The sequence below is a fragment of the Theobroma cacao genome, chromosome 5 (genome assembly GCF_053813885.1).
Source record: "Theobroma cacao isolate CCN51 chromosome 5, ASM5381388v1, whole genome shotgun sequence".
Lineage (NCBI taxonomy): Eukaryota > Viridiplantae > Streptophyta > Magnoliopsida > Malvales > Malvaceae > Theobroma > Theobroma cacao.
Window position 1 is genome coordinate 12,844,220 of NC_142643.1, and position 25,318 is coordinate 12,869,537.

At 35.4% G+C, this 25,318-nt stretch overlaps 2 long non-coding RNA genes across 2 annotated transcripts; both read left to right on the plus strand.

Moving 5' to 3' along the window:
- The first annotated feature begins 15,159 nt into the window (after positions 1 to 15,159).
- Positions 15,160 to 17,019, plus strand: LOC148762464 (uncharacterized). The gene is made up of 3 exons (XR_016026501.1): positions 15,160 to 15,254; positions 15,902 to 15,985; positions 16,825 to 17,019. It is a non-coding gene; the product is annotated as an uncharacterized LOC148762464 (long non-coding RNA).
- Positions 17,020 to 23,194: 6,175 nt separating this feature from the next.
- LOC148762465 (uncharacterized) lies at positions 23,195 to 25,057 on the plus strand. Its single transcript, XR_016026400.1, has 3 exons — positions 23,195 to 23,292; positions 23,940 to 24,023; positions 24,863 to 25,057. It is a non-coding gene; the product is annotated as an uncharacterized LOC148762465 (long non-coding RNA).
- Positions 25,058 to 25,318: the final 261 nt, after the last annotated feature.

Below are 25,318 nucleotides of genomic sequence, written 5' to 3' on the forward strand. Positions count from 1 at the left end.
TGTTTAGAAATGATAAAAGATGAAAGGAATGGTTTGGGATAAAATATTCCGCACACGAGGAAATAATAATAAAATAATAAATTTTTTTGGAGAAGAATTTGCGAGATAAAAAGTGATTCGAAATTCAATTGAGGCATAATAAGGTATTTTGGGTACCAAAGGGACAAGAGGAGACAAGAGGAAATTTTTGGAATAAAATAATATTTTATTAATAAAATAATATTAAAATATTAATATTTTATTCAGTGTCAAAAAATTTCATGAAGAAGGAGTATATGGGCAACCTAAGTGGGGGAGAAGAAGAATGAGAAAAATTTCAGAGAAAAATTACGTTAATGGGGCCGCGTGTCTTTATTAAGTAAAGATAGCACAAGTAAATAAATATTTTAAATATTATGGAGACACTGTGTTGGAGTACCAACTTCATACTTTGTTTGTACATATGTAGAAGAAGATAATAGAAGGAAATTGGAGTTGAATGAGTGTTGGGAGGACTAAATTAAAATGGAAAGAAACTTAAAGGGCAAAATGGTAATTTTGCATAAAGTTTGGTCAAAGCTTTTGAAGGAAGCTTTGACTCTCATCCTTATCAGCCCAAAACAATCCTTATCCTCCCAACAAGATATTTTCTTCTTCATTCTTGAAGCTTCCAACGCCATTCTCTCATTCTCCCATGGAAAACTAATTTTCTTTCATTTTCTTTCCTTGTTTTCTTTTCATTTCTTTTCTCTTCTTGCTTCATTCTTCTCCCAACTTCATATGCACCAAAGTTACAACTTTTAATCCCAATTTCCAGCACATATAAACTCTAGGAGAAGAAGAATGAAAAAGAGAGAAAGGAAGAAAAAGCTTGGTTTTGGTGATTCAAGCAAGGAACGGTAAGAATTCTTGTTTTTGGCTTGAGTAGTCTTTGAAAATGAGTTAGTGACTTAAAGAAATCTCTGGTGGCAGCAAAGATTGGCTTGATTAGAGAAAAACTAATAACATGTAAGCCAATAAACCCATGGGTACATGAAGGACTCAAAGTGGAAAAGGAAAACGGTAAGCTTAACACTATGTTTTAAAGCCTACGGTTAGTTGAATATTGCGGGGAAATTATGGTTGTTGAAAGGATCTACTTGCATAAGCTAGTTGAAAATTGTTAAGATTGTATGGCATGTCATTTGAAAGAAATGAAAAAGGAATATTGTGGATGGAGGATTGAGAAACAAAGTATTGAAAGATAAATAACGATACGTGTAAACTAGGAAATAATCGAGTGAAAGTGAGAATGATTGTTGCTGCCATATATGTGGATTATGTGTGGAAATATAAGATGGACTTGGGTGGAAATTATTTAGAAAGGCTGAAGTAGACACGTGACATCATAATTAAATTGCCGGTGATATAATTTAAGGAATTACGTAAGCAATTGCTATAAGTAATTTTAGTAAAAATGTATTAAGATGTGAGTTAATTGAAGATGGTTTCATGATAGGAGGAAAAATATAAATTTGAGTAAGGATTAATTGATTGAAGTGTTGCTCGTATACATATGTAATTAAATATATTGAGTTTGTATTATTGCTAGAAAGTGCAAAGATAAAGTTAAAGTATTGTGGGGGTGTGCCGGAGTAAATAACAAGCGACCGGCCAGTGAAAATAGTTAGAGACACCTCCGAACAAATAGCAACTTAATATTTTGTTGTTGCCAAGTGAGTGAACTTGCATTAAAATGTTTTGGAATAAATGATTTTGTGCTTGACTGAGCTACTTGAAATATTTTGTTGCTTTTTCTTTAAAAGTTGCATGGGAACAAACCCTTAATGAAATGTTTTAATATTATGAGATATGAACATGATGAATTCATGAGTTTCTACATTATGTTGATGTGTATATTATACATTAAATGATATTTTTGTGTGATAATTATGACCCAGCCATGTGCGGTGTAAGAGTGCACATGAGCTATGCTGATCCAGCCATGTGCGATGTATGAGTGCACATGAGCTGTGCTGACCCGGCTATGTGCTGTGTGGTAGTGCACATAAGTTGAGACAGAGTTAGGGGCGAGGCCGATGGTTATATATATGTTTATATATGATATATATATATATAGAGGTTTTGGAAATTATATTGTGGTTGCATTGATTTTTGAATGTTAAAACTTGAGAAACGGTTTCCACTTGATTTTCACCGTAGCAAAGACAAATTTCCGTTGTGACAAGAAATTGAGTTAAATTGCATTGTCTTCAACATAAATGCATCATGATTTCTAAAACCTCCTATATTGATGCTTGTTCCTTCCTATGTTCACTCACTGAGTTTATACTCACGTTTTTAAAATTCATGTTTTAGGTTTCCTAAGTTAAAGGTGATTGGATCCTAGGACAAGGTGCTCCTCCCTATACATTGCTTGGTAGGTTTAATGTGATACTAAGTGTTATCAATCGTGCCCAAAGTCACTCCACTGACGGTCAAGGTCTAATTATGTGTATGTGAATATTTAATGTGAACATTAAGAATCTTTGTTAATCTATTAATGAATATATTGGTGGATGATGCCATTATGAATGTATGATTGGGTTTTATGAATCGTTTTCAAAGAAACGGTATTTGAACATTTCAAGCTTTGGATTATAAAGGAATAGGGATTAATGTATAAGATCAATTAAGTAGGCTTGCTTGGGCTTAGTGGGCTGAGCCCATTGGGCCCTTGAGCCGGTCATGGCTTGGAAATTGGGCTGTGACAATTTCTTAGCTGCAAAATGCTTCTTGTGAAACATTTGAGCAATGTGACAAAGGATCGAGCGATCTTCCTAGACACAATTGTGATCGAGAAATCTATTGACATTGGGCAATTGATCTTCAACAGCATTATCATGTTAGCTCGTTCACCACATGACGGATTGTGGTATCCATCCTTGATCACTGCTTTGTGCCATCAAGCCAGAGATGTTTGGTCACCCAATGAAGAGTTGTTACATCTGAAGATTCCATCGGATGGTCGGATCATCCACAGGTTTCACATGAGTGAGCAAGCTACTATTGGAGGTAGCTCATCTACTGCACCTCAACCATAGTGACATTCCTAAAATCTTTCCATGTCTCAACAAATGGAATGGCTTGAGCGTCACATGAACAATTATGCAGAGTGTTTAAAAGCCATTGAAGTGATGATGAAGGCATATGCCAAGCATGTTAGCATGGACATGACTACCTGCCCCACATTTCTTACTAATCCAACCCTGGATGATAATGATAATTCATAGGAAGAGGAGGGTGATGATTGACCTCGTCTGCAAGTTTGGGGGAGTATTCTCTTTCTTTACTTTCAAGAACATTAGGGAAAATGTTCATTTTAAGTTTAGGGGGAATTTTCATACTCTCTTTTGTTATATTGCATTTATGTTTTAAACTAGTCTATTTGCATGTTAGGATTAGGAATGTGTTGAAATATTGAGCTAAAGTTGTGTACCAATAAGAATTGATTTATCTGTCTAATGATGAAAACTAGTTACTTTGTTATTCTTTTCACTCTTAATAAGCATGAATATTATTGTAGTATTATATAGAATTCTTGTGCATAGCATCATTTTAGAATGTGATTTCCATATTTAAGCACCATGATTCTTACACTATTTCATGATGTACATTTAGAGAATGATTATGTTAGTGTGAATCTTTAAACTGCGTTTAGAATTTTAGAATTTGTTTGATCCTTCCTTGAGGCGAAATTCTAGGTTACACGTAGCTAGGAAATGGCTTAGTCCATATTGGGATCGATTGGGCCTTTCGAGCTAACCTAGTCAAATTTTATCCCTAGTACACCCCTTTGAGCCTAAATTTATCCTTTTCTTTGTCAATCATAAATAAATTATCTTAGCTTGTAAATAAATTTCACATTCCACTACCATCACTCCTAAGCATATACATTGTTTTAGGAATTATATATGGATTAAATATTGAAAAGGTGGAAAAGATTATTAAGAAAACTTCCAACTATGATGTGAAGCATTCATTCTATTAAAAATGAAAGAAACAAGTTTAGGCGGTGTTGAATTATAATTAATGGAAAAAAATTTGCTTGATGAATGAAAACTGAAAAGAAAGAAAAAAGTGTATTTCGTGAAGGAAGATAAGGCTATTTTGATCTTAGAATAATTATATGCGTAAGGTGATTTGGGCCTTAATATATCCTATATCATACCTTAACCTTAGCCTAACATTATAAGCTGAATAAAGTCTTAAGGATCCACAACTAAGTGGTGGCCTGCATTAGTGGAGAGGAGGTGAAAAACAAACTTATGAAATTCTAAGCTCTTTAAAATTTGCATGAACATAATTTTATCCAAAGTGCATGATGTTCATTGTAAGAAAATTCACACACACACACGAAAATCCATTCAAAAATTGAGCATGAATTTGAATGAAAAATGAACTTAGATAATGTCCATGTTTTGTTTAGAGCTAGGAACACAAGGCAAATTATGACCAAATTAAAGGTGATCAATGAATTGGTGCAATCTCATAGTTGATGTCTTCAACTACATTGTTTTATTTTAGTTTTTGCCTGAGGACTAGCAAAATATTAAGTTTAAGAGTGTGATAACTCTATTATATAGAGTTATTGAGCCACATTTTGAGATGTTAATATAGCTAAGTCCTTGTGTTTTAAGTAGTTTTTAGTTGATTAGTTTAATGCATGCTAATTTAGTCTAATTCAAGTTATTCTAGTTTATTTTCATGTTGAAAGTCCTGTTTTAAGCCAATTCTAATTTAGTCCTGGTGTCTACATGTTTTCAAGTGCATAAAGTTAAATGGTGATGAACTATGCAAATAAGACTAAGTGCAGATTTTCACTGAATATGTTGTGGTAACATAACTTGAGTTATAGAGATTCAATCAACATGATTCGTGGACCATAGGAAAGCTAAGAGGTAGTTCTACAACATTCATATTTACCATTTCACCCAAATCAGCCTCGAAGTAAGAGAAAATCATGTTTCAAGATGAGGCACTATAATAGTCTGCACAAAGGAAGCACAAGGAGCAACGCCACGGCCAAGAAACAATCAAGGCCGTGGCATCCAAAGAAGAGCCAGCATCTCCATATAAAAACTTGAGAGCTCAGCATAGCCAAGTAGGAGCATTGCAGCTCTAGGTGAAGAAAGCTGAAAAAGAAAATTTACAAGGAACAGTGTCGCAGTGCCTATGGAGCAAGGCCATAGCGCTTTGACGTGGATTATGAAATCGCAGCCAATCGAGAAATGAGTTTTTAAGGTTTTTGGAGGCTATAAATATGTGATTTTCAATAGCTGAGAAGGGAACTCAGACTAAATGAACAACAGTTTTGAGAGAAAAGAAAAAGGCTCTCCAACAAGAGAAAGGAAAAGAAATCGAAGGCAACCGAAGATCAAAGATCGAAAGAGGTTTTGATATTCCTTTTATTCTTCATTTCTTTCTTGTTCATTTGTTGTAGAAATGATCTTTTCTTTTTAAATGGTTATGTCTGCCATAGAAAAAATAATGAACTAAATTTGTTTTCTAGGATTATGGGTTATTTCATTAAGTCGTTTGAATATATGATTTTTCTTTGCTTAGTATTAATGGATGATGCATGGTTTATTCAATTTTGTACTTATTGCTTTTCACTGCTTGATCACCAGTTGAAATGTCTTGGGTCTCTAAATGCAACTCGATGGAGGGAGTTTAAAATAAACCATTGTTTTGAATAGCCTATGTTCGATTCACTTTAAAGTTAAGTGATAGTTTCGTATTTAAGATAAACATATACCTAAATACCTTAGGCAGCCAAATTAGAACACGAACATAATGAACATTTATTAATTAATTTACATAGACATATGGAGTTAGTTTTGAAAAGATATATGCGCAAGATCTCAATTGAGACTTGTACATAATATGGATTCTAGGTTAGCTGTGTATCCCATTAATTTAAGTTGAGAATGATTAAATGCAGATGAAATTTTGAAAGATATCATAATACTAGGTTCTGAATTGATATTTTTCATAGTGAAATTTTATTTTTCTTTAATTTTTAAAAAGATCATTTTTTGTTTAATTAATCAATCGAAATTGAGTGCTTAGATAAGATAGATTTTGTTATAAATTTTGTACTTAGTGAGAATAGGTGCAAATCTCTATGGGAAATAATACTCAACTTACCTTTATATTATTTGTACGGCCACGTGCACTTGCATGTATTAAACCAACAAGTATCAAGACATTACAAGTACGTATTGAGACATCATCTCTAAAGCCTCAAATTCTAGAAGACAAGTGCTAAAGTATCAAGACTTGGACTTGAAGTATCGAGACGTTACCTCATAAATTCAAAATTTCAAAAGACAAGTGTCGATGTATCGAGACATGACTTCAAGGTATCAAGACTTCACCTCAAACTTCAACTTCCAGAGAGTATGTGCCAAAGTATCGAGACTTCCACGCAATGTATCGACACCTCGTCCTTAGAACTTCAAATTTCAAAATGCATGTGTCCAAGTATCGAGACCTACTTGCCAAGTATCGAAACATTACATCCATAGTTGAATTTCCAAAAAGCAAGCTACAATGTATCGAGACATGCTTCAAACTAAGAATGCCAAGGAACAGCAAGGTATCGAGACTTCTGTTGAATTAAGCCTTAAAGTATCAAGACCTGTATCGAAAGTATCGAGACCTCGCATCAAACAAGCCAGAAAAAAAAACATGATTAGCAAATACTTTTTCAAGCATACATCACCGAATGACTATTTTTGGATGCCAACATATAAATAATGGTCTGTGGCACATTTTCCAAGATAAAAAACACCAAGAGAAAAATTTCTAAGCTAGAGTGAAAGATCAAACACCAAATTTTTCAAGAATCACTCACCAAAATCAAGTGTTCCTCCTCTAAGCTATTTGAGCCTAAAGCTTCTTCATTTATTCTAGGAACTTTTGTTCTCTCTTTGTAATCATTGTTTCATTCAGCCTTTTTTAAAGGCATTTGAGCTTGTTTCTTATCATCTTTGTACTCCATTTTAAAGGTTATACCTTGACCTCTAAAGGTAGGGTTGTTAATATTGGTTATACTTTAACTAAGTGAAAAGGTAGAGGGATTAAGTCTTATCCTTGAAAAGACTTTGTCATGAAGGTTATGCACCTTGAAAAAATATTTTCATAATGGATTCTAAACTCCTTGGTGATCCGAGGAACCTCTATAAAAGCTTGGTGTCTTATTTATTCTTTAAAATTGCTTTCCATTCTTATTAGTTTGGAATCACTAGTGAAAAGGATTTTTGCAATTTTAACTCTGTCTCCAAAGAAGTTCTTCAATTTTACTTAGTCCAAAATCTCCATTTCTCAAAGGGTGCAAAAGAAATTTTAAAATCCTTAATTCACCCTCTCTTGAGACTAACTTTTTGCTCTAACATTCTAACAAAGAAAAAGAAAAAAAAACTTAAAAAAATTTTAGAGAGAAAGCAAACTACTATTTTACTTTTAGTATTGCTTACCTTTTAATTAGAAAAATTTTCAAAACAACTCTCTAATACTCACAGGTTTAAGATTTTTGAGGTATTAAGGTAGAAGATTCATTTTCCTTTTCCTATTAGGACTCTAGTACATATAACTTATTCTCTAAGTTTGACTTACTTATATTTGAATCTTAAAATTATTGACTTTTTTCTATAAGTTCTACTAAATCACCCTAACCTTATGCATGAAACTTTCACTGATCTTTCAAAGAATGTTCATACAAAGGGTAACAGAACGAGAAACCCACCAAAAAAATATTGAATTGTCGCAATGCCATAGAACAACATCATGTGTAGGACAATGTTGTACACTACTCTCAACCAGTTTCTCCAATTCTTATTGTTTAAAAATTATGTTGCTTTATATCCTAGCAGAATAATGTTGTGATTGAGATGGTGTTGCAAGTTTGAGTATAGGGAGTAGTGTTGCACCGATAACTTGTCGTTGAGGTACTTTGTCGTGTGCAGGGTAGACCCAAGTGCAGGCAACTTGCTACGTGTAAGATGTGCTACATGGAGCGTAGGCTATTTGTCTTGCATAGCACAACTTCGTACAGAACAAGTGTCACTTCCTAGTTTTGAGGACAATGCCTCACAAAACGAATCTTACGGTAAAACAAGCTCGTGAATATAAGATTAAATTATTTTATCTTTAAATTGTAATTTATTTATTTATTTCATCTTACTACTCATGCATGAGAAATATAAGTGTTTGATTTTGGTTACTAACTTATTATTTTTTAATATTATATAAAATTGATTCACAGCAAGAATATTGCTATACAGAGAGCAATGAGAGCCGCCACAACAAATAGAACAATTACACCATTATGGACAATAATGAAAGTAATTCAAGATGATTGGTAGGGTTCATGGATTAGTTTCATTTTGAGATATTTTGGAAAGTTAAGTTTGGTGAATTAGATATAGATGTATTTAAGAGAATTTTTCGTAACCTTTCCTCGAAATATGAATTTTTTTTCTATATTGTCTTTTCCTTCAAGACCAAGGATATCAATAGGTAAGGTACCCACTAATTTTAAGGTACCCGAACCCGAACGCAATTAATAAGTAGGCTACTTAAACACTACAACTACTTGAATATTTTTTAAATTAACTATTTGAACTAAAACTCTATTACCATCCCACCACTCGGTAATTATCCAAACCTATTTAAAAACCCAATTATGTAAAAAAAAATTATTATACTCTTCATGGATATTCAATTACCTGAACCCAAACCCATATATAATAATAAATTATATTTTACATCTTCGCAATTCACTAATAATTAAATGTATAAAAATAAAAAAATAATAAAATTTAAATTTAAATAATCAAAAACTGATATCTCAAACAACAACTTGGATAACCAAAAAACAAATATCTCAAACAACATATAAGCTATAGTTATTATTTCTATTATATTCTCTTTTGTATATATAAATGAAAGGTTGTTAATAGTTTTTATCACTTAATAGCAATACTATAACATGTTTTATTGATGTAAGCATAATGCAACACTAATAATTTTATAAGTTATAATTTTTGAAAATTACAAGTTTTGTTTATGTAGTAATGATAACTAAAAAATTATTTTATCATAATAAGTATATAGTAATGGTTATATATAAATTAAATATATTAATATTTATAACCTATTTATATTTAGGATATAGGTTTACATTGGCAAAACAATACTATATACTATAGGTGTAAACTTATAATATTATTATATAGGATATATATTAATCATATATTAATATTAGCATATAACTTATATCTATTCAAAAAACCATATGACTTATATCATTTAAAATATATAACCTATAATTACATATTCCATGATTTTAACACATAATCATATTATTTATGATCTAAATTTGAAAATGTAAATACCTATTATACTTAGTACAAGTATAATTGATTGCTATATTTAATCATAACACTTTGCAATATATATATATATATATATATATATATATATATATTTATTTACATATAATAATAATTATATTCCTTGTAATATGATATTATTTAAACATAACTAATAATTTAATAGTTTTATTATTTAAAAATATTAAGGACATAGCATTAATAATTTGACTAACAATAATATATTATAAATGAAAAGTTTGATTCCTAACATCAACAAAATTTTACATATTTAGTTATCTATTCTATATTATATAATACATAATCAGGTTCAAGTATTAGGTACCCAAGGGATGCTACTCAAACCTTACTCGAACTAGATATGGGTAGTAAAATTACTACCCAAACTCACCTCAAAATCGAATATAGGGTACCTTAACCCTATATAATCATGTCGAGTACCCGCAAGTACCCTATTATAGGGTACCCATTGCCATCCGTATTCAAGAGCAAGTGACAAACTTTTCACTAAATCATTAATAATCTAAAACATTTATTATATTAACTCATTACTCCTATACATAACAAGGATAATGTGTTGCTCCCTATTATGTGCATTAAACATCTTTTTTATAACTGCTCTTGAGTAATCGTTCTTACTTGATCTATATATAACAGCACACCTGAAATCGGAAAATAGCTAAGCCATTCTCCTTCTATACCTCCAAAAATTTTCTTCTTCCATTTGGTTTGTTTTTTATGGCTATTTCTCATAGTCTTGAAACTTCTATTCCCCTCACCCTTAAGGTTATTCCATGGCTGATGGAATAGGGTCAAAAATTTATTAGATAAAAATGCCCTTTTTATTGGAAATAATTACAGCCATACACTATAAAGGTTTCTTTCCTCATTTTCCTTCTTTTTTTTCTCTCTCTTTTTGATTTACCTCTCACCCATTTTCTTTTTAAGCAAGCTTGTAGTCGTCCTCCTCCACAACCACCATCGTCCTCTATCATTGTCACCATTAAGTTCTCCGTTATTGACCATCAAAGAAATAGCGATGATGTTGGAGTGCTAATTGGGCACTAGTCAAGGCTAGATTTGGGTAGAACGTTGATTTGGCTGTAGGTAGTGTCAAACCTTGTTCTATAAAATAATTACGACGTCATTTACATACTCAATAGAATGTTTGCACATTTAGGAAGTTCGAGAAATCGTTAAAAGATGATATTACCCCTAATGGTACCATTAAGTCGATTAAGCCTCGAACTAGTTCAAACAGAAATTTTAAGGTGAAATTCAAAATTTTACAGTCAAGGAAAGACTTAAAATGGTGACTCGGAGTTCAAGGATTAATTTGGAGTCAAATCGAAACTTTCACTATCTAGGGGCAAAATGGTAATTTTACCACCTGAGGATAAAATTGGAATATTGGAAAAAGTTTTTGATTAAGATTGATCACATTTGACTCATTGGAGTATAATTTGAGGTTGATAAGTGAAAAAGTTATAATTTCAATATTTTTGGAGTATAGGGGCAAAACAATAATTTTATCACCCCGGGGGCAAATCGATAAATTTTCACCCCCGACACTTGTCGAGACCAAAGGATTTTATTCGTCATGGAAATGGATAAACACGAGAAATGTGTGGTGGAGAATTAAAGATTTAAAAGTCAAATACTTAAAATTTGAACCAATAAGGAAATGCCATGTGTCATGCTTTTATTATTTTATTATTTCTTTATAAAAAGGCATAAAAATCAACCCATTTCTCCTATAGTGGTCGGCCAAACTAGAAGAGAAGAGAAACCAAGGAAGAACAAGCCCTAGGTGGGAAAAATCAAAGAGAAAGTGTTGGAATTCAAGGATTTGATCAAGCAAAGGTAAAATTTCTTTGATTTTGCTAGTGATTTTCCTTACCCATGCATTTTTCCTTAATTTTCATGGTTGAAAAGCATGCTTTCATGGTGAATTCATGGCTGGTTAAAATAGGCATGGAGAGAGAATGATCTTGGATTGGTTTGATTTTTAGGTATGTTAGTGTTTTTAGGTGATTAATGATGTGTAGCACGAAAACAAGTGAAGAAAACCACCAAAGGTTTGGTGCCCATCAATAGCCGAATTCTCTAAGTGAATAATGAGAAAGAATGGGATGTTATTCTAGGTGATTTGATTAAGAAATAATAGTTTTTGGTGAATTGAGGAATTGGAAAAGAAATAGAGTAAGTTGGAGTGAAATTGGACGCATTGGCCAATTTATCGGATAAAAAATTGACTTAGGCCAATACCGGGTCTAGATGGCTACCCGTGCATTTTTCATTTCAAATCACGCATATATATCGAGCCTAAAATAGCTTATGACTATTAGACACAATTTAATTGGAATATGTGTCGTGGATTATGACTAAGTAGTGAGCCATTGGATACGAGTAAAGGACTGTACCCGCAGATTGAAAATAGGAGTATTTCTACTCCTAATACTGTGAGTGGACAATTTATCGTCTTAAATATCTAGAGTAATTATACTTGTTTGATGCTTTTATTGAATGGTGAGTTTAAATTATAAAATATTATGTTTTTCAATTACAATATTTTTTTAATAAAAATAAGATTTATACTTGTTTTGAAATCAAATATTGTTTTGGGAAAATTGAGTATATGGAGACTGTGTTGAATTTATGATTTTATATGTTATTGAAATTGTGGCTTATGACACTATGGTAGCATGATGGCTAAATTTTTGGGGTTGACATGAAATATATGAATAGTTTTGGATTGGTCTCGGTAGACTAGATTAAATTTTATTCACCATATTATGCTATTGAAACTTTTATGGGTCTGGTGCTATATTAAATGGTCATTGCAGTGGTGGGGGTTTCCATGGACTGCCTATGAGAGGGGCACTGTAACCAAATTATATACTTACCTCCGAGGGGAGATGTTGGACAAAGTATCTCCTGAGGTAAGATTTGAGTGCACCTCACGTTCGGGCCACCATGTGAGAGTGAGACTCAGCCAACGCCAAGGAACGGTTGTGTGTCAGATGCGAAAATATGTTTATGGGTATGGGACATTTAACAGCCTTGGCAATCTCAGTGGGATACCTTGATTAAGGTACCCGCGAGAATGATTCTGGCAGGGGCCAAGTTTAAGAAACTCATAAGTCGGGGAAATTTTGACGAAAAGAAATTGTTTAGTATAGATTGAAACGAATTTTGTGTTATGAACATTATTGAGATATAACGTTTTTATATTATCTCCATCTACTCGGCTTTAGATGCTTTTGATGGTAATTGTTTACTCACTGGGATTATGTAATCTCACCCCTCTTCCTAACCATTTTTCAGGCTCAGGACAGTTTGTTGATAGTTGATTAAGAAGAGAATTAATCTCGGAGTTGCATCCTAGAAAGTAAGGGTTCATAGCCCTACACCTTCTTGGTCAATTGGGGGCCCACGTGTCACTGTAAAAGTAATTTTATACTTCAGTTATCTTATTTAAAGTATGTATGAACATATTTAGCTTTTACACCATGTTTTTGGTAGGTTTCGATATTTTTGAAGAAAAATAACGAAAATGCCCCTATAAGCTATAAAATAATATTTTATTGTTTTGATTTAAAAACGACTTATGATTTCTTGAAATGCAAGATTTAATAACTGTCGCTCATCGGAGAGATGAGAAAGCTGATGCTAAGCCTTGTGGGGTTTCGATTGATATTTGGGGTAATGAATGCCTATCGGGACATCGCGACGGTTGTCAAGGGCCCTACGGGAGTTTCGGGTCGTGACAATTTTATTAGTATCAGAGCTTTTGATTTTAAAGATATTAGAGCTTTTTGTTTTAAAAATTGTTTTAAGAATTCACACTAACACTGCGTGGCCCCAAGTCAAGTTAAGTTAGGTTAGATCGAGTTAGTTGCATATAGAATCTAAAGTCGTCTAAGTCCGTTCCATTTCTTATTGTAGAGTACCATGCCTCTTCGACGTGGGCGTTCACCTCTCTATAGGTCAGTAGGGAGGGGAAGAGGTCGTACTAGACTTAGTCAGCCAGATCCCGTGGAGGGGGAGTCGGCTGCACCTACTTTTCGAGCAGCACCTGCTGCTGAGCCTACTGAGATTCCTCCACCTCATCCACCACCTATTGCTACTCCTAGTGTTCCTGCCATGTCTCTTGAGGTAGTCCAAGCATTAGCAGCTTTTCTTAATGTCATTACGGGCCAAGCTCAAGCTGGTCAAGTCCCTCATGCTGTTCCCCCAACAATATCTCCAGTGCTACCACCACCACCTCCTGTTCTACCACTAGTGCCAGATGTCTCCATTTCCAAAAAGCTTAAGGAAGCTAGGCAGCTAGGTTTCACTTCTTTTGTTGGTGATTTGGATGCAACAACAACTAACGATTGAATTACTCAAGTAATAGAGACATTTGTGGATATGAAATTGGATGATGATATGAAATTAATGGTGGCCACAAGATTACTGAAGAAGAGGGCCCGTACATGGTGGAGCTCGGTAAAATCACGTTCCATTACTCCGCTGACTTGGACAAACTTCCTACAAGAATTCGACGGTCAATACTACACCTACTTTCATCAGAAAGAGAAAAAGAGAGAATTCCTAAGTTTACAATAAGGGAATTTGACCATAGAAAAGTACGAGGCTCGTTTTAACGAGCCGATGTCATATGTGCCAGACCTGGTGAAGTCTGAGCAAGATCAGACTAGTTATTTTGAAAAAGGGCTTCGTAATGAGATTAGAGAGCGGATGACTGTGACAGGCAAGGAGCCTCATAAAGAAGTTGTAGAGATGGCTTTAAGGGCCAAAAAACTCGCTAATGAAAATCGAAGAATGCGAGCTGAGTTTGTAAAAAGGAGGAACCCGAATGTATCCTCCAATCAGCTGCCCAAAAAAGGCAAGGACACATCTGCTTCTGGGAGTACTGTTTCTGTTCCGTTGATATCTCCTCGACCCCCACTTTTGCAGTCGCAGCAAAGACCTCCGAGATTTAGTAGGTTTGGGATGACTACTTCCAAAAAGAGTTCTAAAGGTTTAGATAAATTCGAAAAATGTGGGAGACATAATGTTGGGGTGTGTTGGTGTAAAGCCCGACCTTATAAAATACTATTCATGACATACATGTGATGATAGCATGATTGCATGCTAGGAGAGTCCCGAAAAATTTACAAAAGTCGGTATTGTACCTAGAGGTACAACAAAGTTTATTTAATCCTCGAACTAGATCAAATAGGAATTTTAAGGTGAGATTAAGAGTTTCATAGTTCATGGATGACTTAAAATGGTAATTTGGAGTTTGAGGATCAATTTGGAGTCAAATCGGAATTTTCACTAACTAGGGGCAAAATGGTCATTTGCCACCTGGGGACAAAATGGGAATTTTAGAAAAGATTTTTTGACCCCATTTGACTTATTAGAGTATAATTTGACTTATTGAAGTATGATTTGAGGTTTAGAAGTGAAAAATTTTAATTTCGGTATAATTTGGAGTATAGGGGTAAAATGGTAATTTTGCCACCTCAGGGGCAAAATTGTAATTTTCCACCACCAGGATATTTTTTCCAGCACATGGTCTTCCTTGTCTTCATCTTTGACCCTTGACTAAACATGTGGTGGAGATAAAATGTTTAAATTTTTAAAATTTTAAAAACGGGCCAATGACATGATGCCATGTGTCATGCCTTTATTAATTTATTATTTTCCTTTTTAAAAGGCACAAAATCAGCCCATCTTCCACCCCATGGCCGGCCAAACCAGCAAGAAGAGAGAGAAAACAAAAACAAAACCCTAGAGAGAGAAAATCAAAGAAAAAGTGTGAATTTTCAAGGAAATTAAGTGAAAAAGGTGAGTTTTTTCTATTAAGCTTGAGTTTTCTTATTCCCAAGCATTTCTCTTTATTTTCCATGATTAAATTACATGTTTTCATGATGAATTAAATTCTGGAAAAATGGGTTAGGAGAGAGAAAGTTATTGGATTTATTTGATTTTAATTTATGTTAGTGTTTTTAGTTAGTTTAGCATATTTAAAAACAAAACAACAAGAAAAGAATTTATTTTCTCCCCCAACCATTAATGGCTGAATTTACCATGTAGTGAGTGAGGATGAGTTTGATTTTATTCTAGGAGAATTGGTTAAGGAATGATGAATTATGAGCGTAGAAAAATAATGGGAATTTTCAGAGCAAAAATACGAATTTTTACCCACTAGGGGTATTTTCGTAATTTACTGTTGGGACTGATAATTTGCACCACACTGAGGGACATTAAGTTAATTTGGGTGCAATTGAGGTATAGAAACTGAAAAGAATTAAATTGGAGTTTAAACGGACCCGTTAGGAATTTAATCGGGTGATAAGACGAATTAGGCCAATACCGGGTTTAGATAGTTACCAATGCATTTTGCATTCCATATCATGCATTGGTAATCTAAATTAATTTAATTTTGATTTAGTACCAACTTGGTGAAACTCTCGATTTTGTATTGTGTCAAGGTGGTGAGTCCTCCGATAAAGGCAAGGAAATTGCATCCGAGGACCAGTAGACAGAGTGCTTCGAAAGTCTGCATTCTAGACATAGTGAGTAAACTTACTGTCATTTTAATTATCTAGGGTGGTTTTTAGATGCTTTCATGAATTCTATGGAAAAAGGAATTTAAAAAGATAAATTTTCATGTTTTATGAATAAATGAGTTTCAATGAAATTAAATTATAAATTGTTTTGAAATTAATAGTGATTTTGAAAAATAGAGTACACGGAGACTGTTAATTGTGGCAATTTGATTGTTTAAATTAACTGGCTTATGATAAATCGAGCACGATTGGCTAGTTGGCAATTGTATTGAAATGCGAATTGTTTGGTTACCTTGAAAAAACTACGAATTACAAAATTGCCATATCATGTTATTGAGTTTTATTATATGGTGGATTATATATTAATTAATCACTGCAGTAGGGGGTTTCTGTGGACCAGCCTTTTAGAGGGGCACGGTAAACCCCATTATATTCTTACCTCGAACGGAGAGGCGCGTAGGGTATCTCCTGGGGTAAAGTTTAGGGTTCACTTCACGCTAAACCACCACGTGAGGGGGAACTCAGCCAACGCCAAGGAACGGCTATGTTTTCAAAACAAAAACATGATTTATGTGAAATGTGAATTTTAATAGCCTTGGCGGTCTCGGTAGGATGCCTCGGCCAAGGTGTCCCCGAGAATGGATTTATGGCACAAGCCTAGATTTTTATGAGATTCATAAGCCTCTTTACGTGTTTCGAAAAAAAAAATGTGTTCTAATGCTATAACACAGTTTATGATGATTTACTTTATTGTCTCCATGTACTCAACTCTAGATGTTTAGGATGATGTTTGTTTACTCATTGAGATTTTATAATCTCACCACCCTCCTTTCCACCCATTTCAGGTTCAATATAGACTGTAGATAGCTGATCTCATCGAGGACTACAGTGGGATCTGCATTTTCCAAACCGTAGGTTCAAAGTCCTCTTTACTTTTGTTTATCCGGGGGCACTCTTGTTATTGTAAATTAAATTAAATATTTTGGCTTACTGTATTTAAGTATGTATAAATTTATTTAGCTTTTACGTTATAAAAATTATTCACGTATAACTCTATAAATATTGTTTTATAAGAAAATAGAATATTTTACTTAATATTTCTTTTATTTTCTTATTATATTCAAATAACCATAATTTCGTTTTAAATGAAGATTTTAGACTTTTAAACTCATTTTGAATATGAATTGTGTGTTTTGTACTTGTACATTACGTTTTAGCCAGTTTTAAGATTTTTGAGAAAAATGACCAAAATACCCTTGTGAGACGAAAAATTAATATTTTATTTGTTTAAAGTTGGAAACAGCTTAAAATATTTTAGAACACGATATTTGACAATGGTTGCTCACAAGGGAACAGAGAAACTGATAGTAAAGCCTTGCGGGGTTTCGGGTTGACATTTCGGGCAATAAGTGTCTACCGGGACACCGCGGCGGTTGTCACGAGCTCGAGGGGAGTACCGGGTCGTGACAATTCGATTGGTATCAGAGCTTTTGGTTTTCAAGATCAAAGTTTTTAGTTTTAAAGTTGTTTTAAATATTTACAATATCAGTGTGGCCCCGGATTAAGTTAAGTTAGGTTAGGTTGAATAGAATGCATGCATTTGCATATAGAGCCTAAGGTTACCTAAACTTGCTCGTATTTTTTTTATAGATTATAATGCCTCCTCGACGCGGACGCCCACCTCTCACTAGATCGGTTGGGAGGGGAAGAGGTCGTTCCCAACGTCATCAGCCAGATACAGTAGAGGAGGAATCAGCTGCATCTACCATTCGGGCAGCACCTGCTGCTGAGCAGGCCGATAGTCCTCCACATCCTCCATCTCCTCAGCCACCTACGGGTATTCCCGCCATGCCTACTGAGGCAGCACAGGCATTAGCAGCTTTCTTTGCAGCAATAGCTGGTCAAGCTCAGACTGGTCAAGTTCCACCTGTAGTGCCTCCAACTACTCCTTTAGTTCCACCACCAATACAGGATGTATCCATTTCCAAGAAGCTGAAGGAGGCTAGGCAATTGGGTTGTGTATCTTTCATTGGTGAGTTGGATGCCACTGTGGCAAAAGACTGGATTAATCAGGTGTCCGAGACTCTCTCTGATATGGGATTAGATGATGACATGAAGCTGATGGTGGCTACGAGATTATTAGAGAAGAGGGCTCGTACTTGGTGGAATTCGGTGAAGTCCCGTTCCGCTACTCCTCAGACATGGTCCGATTTTCTCAGGGAATTCGATGGTCAGTATTTCACTTATTTCCATCAAAAAGAAAAGAAGAGAGAATTTCTGAGTTTGAAACAAGGAAATCTAACTGTAGAGGAGTACGAGACTCGTTTTAACGAGTTGATGTTATATGTGCCGGATCTGGTGAAATCTGAGCAGGATCAGGCCAGCTATTTCGAGGAAGGGCTCCGTAATGAGATCAGAGAGCGAATGACAGTGATTGGTAGGGAGCCACATAAGGAGGTGGTACAGATGGCTTTACGGGCTGAGAAGCTAGCGACTGAGAATAGAAGGATTCGGACTGAGTTTGCAAAAAGGAGGAATCCTAGTATGTCTTCTAGTCAGCCAGTAAAAAGAGGCAAGGACTTAGCGACTTCAGGGAGCACTACTTCTGTTTCCGTGACATCTCCTCGACCTCCATTTCCACCATCACAGCAGAGACCTTCGAGGTTTAGCAGATCTGCTATGACTGGTTCTGGGAAGAGTCTCGGAGGTTTTGACAGATGCAGAAATTGTGGGAATTATCATAGTGGGCTATGTAGAGGGCCAACAAGATGTTTCCAATGTGGACAGACGGGTCACATTAGGAGTAATTGCCCACAGTTAGGACGAGCCACTGTAGCTGCATCATCTCCACCAGCTCGCACAGATATACAGAGGAGAGATTCTTCTGGGTTACCACCGAGACAGGGAGTAGCCATACGGTCTGGTGTGGAGAGTAATACCCCGTCACATCCGCCTTCGAGACCACAGACTCGTACCGCGACAAGAGTTTTTGCTGTGACAGAAGATGAGGCACGAGTCCGACCTGGAGCAGTGACAGGTACTATGTCTTTATTTGATAAAGATGCTTATGTTTTGATAGATTCTGGCTCAGATAGATCTTATGTGAGTACGACATTTGCATCAATTACTGATAGAAACCTGTCACCATTAGAGGAAGAAATTGTAGTGCATACCCCTCTAGGAGAACAGTTGATTAGAAATACTTGTTATAGAGACTGTGGGGTAAGGGTAGGTGAGGAAGAATTTAGGGGTGACTTAATTCCTCTAGAGATCTTGGATTTTGATTTAATATTAGGTATGGACTGGTTAACTGCACATCGGGCGAACGTGGATTGTTTTCGAAAAGAAGTTGTTCTTCGAAATTCGGAGGGAGCAGAGATTGTGTTTGTAGGGGAACGTCGAGTATTACCATCTTGTGTAATCTCGGCCATCAAAGCTTCAAAATTAGTGCAAAAAGGGTATCCGACTTATTTGGCATACGTGATCGATACTTCAAAGGGGGAACCTAAGTTAGAGGATGTCCCAATAGTAAGTGAGTTTCCTGATGTATTTCCTGATGATTTACCGGGAATACCTCCTAATCGAGAGCTTGAGTTCCCTATTGATTTACTTCCGGGTACCGCACCTATTTCTATTCCTCCATATAGAATGGCTCCAGCAGAGTTGAAGGAACTGAAAGCCCAGTTGCAAGATTTGGTGGATAAAGGTTTCATTCGCCCTAGCATTTCTCCTTAGAGAGCACCAGTCCTATTTGTAAAGAAGAAAGATGGCACTCTTCGATTGTGTATTGATTACCGTCAGCTGAACCGAGTGACCATCAAGAATAAATACCCTTTACCTCGGATAGATGATCTTTTTGATCAATTACGAGGTGCTATGGTATTCTCTAAGATTGATTTGAGATCTGGGTACTATCAGTTGAGGATTAAGGAGCAGGATGTACCTAAGACTGCCTTCAGGACGCGTTATGGGCATTATGAGTTTCTGGTGATGCCGTTTGGTTTGACTAATGCCCCGGTAGTTTTTATGGATCTTATGAACAGGGTGTTCCATCCATACTTGGATAAGTTTGTGATAGTATTCATCGATGACATCCTGGTTTATTCGAAGAATGATGATGAACATGCTGCCCATTTGCGCATTGTGTTGCAAACTTTGCGCGAGAGACAACTCTATGCCAAGTTCTCTAAATGTGAATTCTGGTTGAAGGAAGTGGTTTTCTTGGGACATGTGGTGTCCGGAGCTGGAATTTATGTCGATCCCAAGAAGATTGAGGCAATCTTGCAATGGGAGCAACCGAGAACGGTAACTGAGATTCGTAGTTTCCTTGGCTTAGCCGGTTATTACCGGAGATTTGTTCAGGGATTTTCTTTGATAGCAGCTCCTCTGACTCGTTTGACTCGTAAAGGAGTTAAGTATGAGTGGGATGATGTTTGTGAGAATCGATTTCAGGAGCTAAAGAACCGGTTAACCTCCGCTCCCGTTTTAACACTTCCTGTTAGTGGAAAAGAATTTGTGGTATATAGCGATGCATCTAAGTTGGGATTAGGGTGTGTGTTGATGCAGGACGAGAAAGTAATAGCTTATGCTTCCCGACAGTTGAAGAAGCACGAGACGAATTACCCTACTCATGACTTGGAGTTAGCAGCAGTAGTATTCGCATTGAAGATTTGGAGACATTATTTATATGGTGAGCGTTGTCGGATTTTTTCTGATCATAAAAGTTTGAAGTATTTGCTCACCCAGAAAGAGCTTAACTTGAGACAGAGACGATGGTTGGAGTTGATTAAGGATTATGACTTAGTGATTGATTATCATCCGGGAAAAGCAAATGTTGTAGCGGATGCCTTAAGTCGTAAATCCTCATCGTCGTTAGCAACACTTCAAAGTTCTTATTTTCCGATGTTACTTGAGATGAAATCTCTAGGGATCCAGTTGAATAATGGTGAGGATGGAACCCTACTTGCTAGTTTCGTCGTGAGACCTTCATTGTTGAATCAGATAAGAGAATTGCAGAAATCTGATGATTGGTTGAAACAGGAAGTTCAAAAGCTGCAAGATGGAGAAGCTAGTGAGTTTAGACTCAGCGATGATGGTACTTTCATGCTTAGAGACCGAATTTGTGTTCCTAAGGATGATCAATTGAGACGAGCTATTTTGGAGGAAGCTCATTCTTCCGCCTACGCTTTACATCCCGGAAGCACCAAGATGTATCGGACTATTAAAGAAAGTTATTGGTGGTCGGGTATGAAACGAGACATAGCAGAGTTTGTAGCGAAATGTCTCACATGCCAACAGATCAAGGCGGAGCATCAAAAACCGTCAGGTACTCTTCAACCTTTATCGATTCCTGAATGGAAGTGGGAACATGTGACTATGGACTTTGTATTGGGTTTGCCGCGGACACAAAGTGGGAAGGATGCTATTTGGGTGATTGTGGATAGATTGACTAAGTCCGCCCATTTCTTGGCTATCCATAGCACGTATTCTATTGAGAGGCTGGCAAGACTTTATATAGATGAGATTGTGAGATTACACGGAGTCCCAGTTTCTATTGTGTCAGATCGAGACCCTCGATTTACTTCTCGATTTTGGCCGAAATTTCAGGAAGCTCTTGGAACTAAATTGAGATTTAGTACTGCATTTCATCCACAGACAGATGGTCAATCTGAGAGAACTATTCAGACCTTGGAGGATATGTTACGGGCTTGTGTCATTGACTTTATCGGGAGTTGGGACAGACACTTGCCATTGGTGGAGTTTGCTTATAATAACAGTTTTCAGTCTAGTATTGGGATGGCACCATACGAGGCTTTGTATGGAAGGAAATGCCGAACTCCGCTCTGTTGGGATGAAGTAGGTGAGAGGAAATTGGTGAATGTGGAATTGATTGATTTGACAAACGATAAGGTCAAAGTTATTCGAGAGCGATTAAAGACAGCTCAAGATAGGCAGAAGAATTATTCGGATAAACGAAGGAAAGATTTGGAGTTTGAAGTCGACGATAAAGTTTTTCTTAAGGTTTCTCCTTGGAAAGGTAATAATTTGAAATTTCCAAGTATTAAATCTTATTTGATTATACTATTGTGATAATTTGTGGTATTTATTGGATGATGAAAGGTGTGATTCGATTCGCAAAGAGGGGAAAGCTCAATCCAAGATACATTGGACCTTTTCGTATCATTGAAAGGATTGGGCCAGTGGCTTACAGACTTGAATTACCCCCAGAGTTAGATCGAATTCATAATGTCTTCCATGTCTCGATGTTGAAAAAGTATGTTCCCGATCCCTCTCACATTTTAGAGACACCTCCCATTGAGTTGCATGAGGATTTGAAGTTCGAGGTGCAGCCTGTACGTATTCTAGATCGAAAGGATCGAGTGCTAAGGAACAAGAGCATTCCAATGGTGAAAGTATTGTGGAAGAATGCTCGAATGGAGGAGATGACGTGGGAAGTCGAGAGCCAGATGAGAAACCAATATCCACATCTTTTATTCGAATCAGGTAAGTGAAATTTTGAGGTCAAAATTTTATTTTAAGGGGGGTAGTGCTGTAAAGCCCGACCTTATAAAATACTATTCATGACATACATGTGATGATAGCATGATTGCATGCTAGGAGAGTCCCGAAAAATTTACAAAAGTCGGTATTGTACCTAGAGGTACAACAAAGTTTATTTAATCCTCGAACTAGATCAAATAGGAATTTTAAGGTGAGATTAAGAGTTTCATAGTTCATGGATGACTTAAAATGGTAATTTGGAGTTTGAGGATCAATTTGGAGTCAAATCGGAATTTTCACTAACTAGGGGCAAAATGGTCATTTGCCACCTGAGGACAAAATGGGAATTTTAGAAAAGATTTTTTGACCCCATTTGACTTATTAGAGTATAATTTGACTTATTGAAGTATGATTTGAGGTTTAGAAGTGAAAAATTTTAATTTCGGTATAATTTGGAGTATAGGGGTAAAATGGTAATTTTGCCACCTCAGGGGCAAAATTGTAATTTTCCACCACCAGGATATTTTTTCCAGCACATGGTCTTCCTTGTCTTCATCTTTGACCCTTGACTAAACATGTGGTGGAGATAAAATGTTTAAATTTTTAAAATTTTAAAAACGGGCCAATGACATGATGCCATGTGTCATGCCTTTATTAATTTATTATTTTCCTTTTTAAAAGGCACAAAATCAGCCCATCTTCCACCCCATGGCCGGCCAAACCAGCAAGAAGAGAGAGAAAACAAAAACAAAACCCTAGAGAGAGAAAATCAAAGAAAAAGTGTGAATTTTCAAGGAAATTAAGTGAAAAAGGTGAGTTTTTTCTATTAAGCTTGAGTTTTCTTATTCCCAAGCATTTCTCTTTATTTTCCATGATTAAATTACATGTTTTCATGATGAATTAAATTCTGGAAAAATGGGTTAGGAGAGAGAAAGTTATTGGATTTATTTGATTTTAATTTATGTTAGTGTTTTTAGTTAGTTTAGCATATTTAAAAACAAAACAACAAGAAAAGAATTTATTTTCTCCCCCAACCATTAATGGCTGAATTTACCATGTAGTGAGTGAGGATGAGTTTGATTTTATTCTAGGAGAATTGGTTAAGGAATGATGAATTATGAGCGTAGAAAAATAATGGGAATTTTCAGAGCAAAAATACGAATTTTTACCCACTAGGGGTATTTTCGTAATTTACTGTTGGGACTGATAATTTGCACCACACTGAGGGACATTAAGTTAATTTGGGTGCAATTGAGGTATAGAAACTGAAAAGAATTAAATTGGAGTTTAAACGGACCCGTTAGGAATTTAATCGGGTGATAAGACGAATTAGGCCAATACCGGGTTTAGATAGTTACCAGTGCATTTTGCATTCCATATCATGCATTGGTAATCTAAATTAATTTAATTTTGATTTAGTACCAACTTGGTGAAACTCTCGATTTTGTATTGTGTCAAGGTGGTGAGTCCTCCGATAAAGGCAAGGAAATTGCATCCGAGGACCAGTAGACAGAGTGCTTCGAAAGTCTGCATTCTAGACATAGTGAGTAAACTTACTGTCATTTTAATTATCTAGGGTGGTTTTTAGATGCTTTCATGAATTCTATGGAAAAAGGAATTTAAAAAGATAAATTTTCATGTTTTATGAATAAATGAGTTTCAATGAAATTAAATTATAAATTGTTTTGAAATTAATAGTGATTTTGAAAAATAGAGTACACGGAGACTGTTAATTGTGGCAATTTGATTGTTTAAATTAACTGGCTTATGATAAATCGAGCACGATTGGCTAGTTGGCAATTGTATTGAAATGCGAATTGTTTGGTTACCTTGAAAAAACTACGAATTACAAAATTGCCATATCATGTTATTGAGTTTTATTATATGGTGGATTATATATTAATTAATCACTGCAGTAGGGGGTTTCTGTGGACCAGCCTTTTAGAGGGGCACGGTAAACCCCATTATATTCTTACCTCGAACGGAGAGGCGCGTAGGGTATCTCCTGGGGTAAAGTTTAGGGTTCACTTCACGCTAAACCACCACGTGAGGGGGAACTCAGCCAACGCCAAGGAACGGCTATGTTTTCAAAACAAAAACATGATTTATGTGAAATGTGAATTTTAATAGCCTTGGCGGTCTCGGTAGGATGCCTCGGCCAAGGTGTCCCCGAGAATGGATTTATGGCACAAGCCTAGATTTTTATGAGATTCATAAGCCTCTTTACGTGTTTCGAAAAAAAAAATGTGTTCTAATGCTATAACACAGTTTATGATGATTTACTTTATTGTCTCCATGTACTCAACTCTAGATGTTTAGGATGATGTTTGTTTACTCATTGAGATTTTATAATCTCACCACCCTCCTTTCCACCCATTTCAGGTTCAATATAGACTGTAGATAGCTGATCTCATCGAGGACTACAGTGGGATCTGCATTTTCCAAACCGTAGGTTCAAAGTCCTCTTTACTTTTGTTTATCCGGGGGCACTCTTGTTATTGTAAATTAAATTAAATATTTTGGCTTACTGTATTTAAGTATGTATAAATTTATTTAGCTTTTACGTTATAAAAATTATTCACGTATAACTCTATAAATATTGTTTTATAAGAAAATAGAATATTTTACTTAATATTTCTTTTATTTTCTTATTATATTCAAATAACCATAATTTCGTTTTAAATGAAGATTTTAGACTTTTAAACTCATTTTGAATATGAATTGTGTGTTTTGTACTTGTACATTACGTTTTAGCCAGTTTTAAGATTTTTGAGAAAAATGACCAAAATACCCTTGTGAGACGAAAAATTAATATTTTATTTGTTTAAAGTTGGAAAC